Genomic DNA, 1724 nt, shown 5'->3' with positions numbered 1-1724 from the left:
TTTGGTTGCAGCCGTCATTGTTGTTTGGCGGGTCCAGGCTGGGGATTCGAACCCGCCACCTTAGGTGTACATGGCTGGCGCCCTAGCCGGTTGAGCCATAGACGCCGAGCCCACGCAATTTTTCTAAACAATGACATAAAATAGATCTGGCTTGGCACCTGTGGCTCAAGTGGCTAAGGCGCCAGCCATATACACCTAAGGTGGCGGGTTCGAATCCAGCCCAGGCCTGCCAAACAACGATGACGGCTGCAAGCAAAAAATAACCGGGCATTGTAGTGGGCGCCTGTGGTCCCAGCTACTTGGGAGGCGGAGACAGGAGACTCGCTTGAGCCCAGGAGTTGGAGGTTGCTGTGAGCTGTTATGTCATGGCACTCTACCCAGGGGTACAGCTTGAGGCTCTGTCTCAAAAAAACAAAACAAAACAAAACAAATAAAATAGATCTCCTTGTATATAAATAACTTACATACACTCCATAAAGTAAATGCTTAAAGGTGCTACAACAGATCATCCACTCCTACAGTCTTCTCGTATTCAAGAGTTTATGCACAATATATAAATATTCAAGTCCAATATAAAAACTCAGGCACTTGAGTAACTTTAATAAAGTTTCCCAAACTATATCAATATATCTAAAGTGCATATATATTTTTAAGAAAGATTATTCTCAGTAACTTCTATAAAAATAAGTTTGATGGTTTGGTCCATCTAACTTTGCTATTAGTATGAACTTTTAACTTTCTTTTTTTTTTTTGCAGTTTTTGGCTGGGGCTGGGTTTGAACCTGCCACCTCCTGCATATGGGGCTGATGCCCTACCCCTTTGAGCCACAGGTGCCACCCAACTTTTAACTTTCAATGCATGGTAAGGTTTATTCTACCTTTCTCTCAACATGACACCCAGAAAATCAAAAGAAGCTAGTGAGGTGCTAACGTGTAAAGATTAATCCAGTGATTCCAGTCACAATGCATTCCAGGAGGAGGTACCCATGTCACTGGAATTGGACAGTATGGTTTATGCTTCCTTCCCAGATTTGGATAACCCAAATGGAACAGGAGGAGGGTAGTGGCTCTGATGGCCATTCCCTTGGTACATTCCCGGCTTTTTTCTGGGCAACGGATGACACACTGGAAGAGGTGGAAATATCAGTTCCAAAATGTGGTATGCTGGGCTTGGTGTTGCAGTCACCAAATTGGGTTTCACTTCCATTTCTTTACTTGTTTTTTCATCTGAGGAAGAAGATCCTGAATGATAATCAGAGTAACTTTATTAAGGCCTCTGGTAACTTTCTTGGAGATCTCGTCCTTGTTCTCATCCTCATTTTCAAAGCTGGCAAGAATTAATACATTGTTTTTCTCTCTGTATGGACAGCACACCTCACATGGGTCTCCCCAGAGAGTAAGCTCCTTTGGCAAGCCCAGGTCACTGTACAAGATGCAGCTGTTCTCACAAGCTTTCAGGACATCAGGATCAGGTCTGAAACTTATTGACACCAATGCATCTGTAAGCCTGTCCTTTTGATGGTTTTTCCGGATACCAGTAATTTTTGTATTTTTCTTGAAGTATTAGAGTAAATTTCTCAGCAAACCTCTCAACTGCCTGTTTTTTCAACTTATCATGTTTTCGAACTAGCCTTGTGAAAAAGAAGACAACAGCAGCAATTTCGTTCTTCTTGTTTTTCCTCTTCGTCCAGCACGTGTGGCTCCTGAGTCGTCTGGCGGCTGAGC

At 43.3% G+C, this 1724-nt stretch overlaps 1 pseudogene; it reads right to left on the bottom strand.

Moving 5' to 3' along the window:
* Positions 1-914: 914 nt before the first annotated feature.
* Positions 915-1724, bottom strand: part of LOC105887933 — a 6937-nt pseudogene continuing 6127 nt past the window's right edge.

This window comes from Otolemur garnettii, unplaced genomic scaffold (genome assembly GCF_000181295.1).
Source record: "Otolemur garnettii isolate 467f Iridium unplaced genomic scaffold, OtoGar3 scaffold00146, whole genome shotgun sequence".
Lineage (NCBI taxonomy): Eukaryota > Metazoa > Chordata > Mammalia > Primates > Galagidae > Otolemur > Otolemur garnettii.
This window is presented reverse-complemented; position numbering and strand designations above follow the sequence as displayed.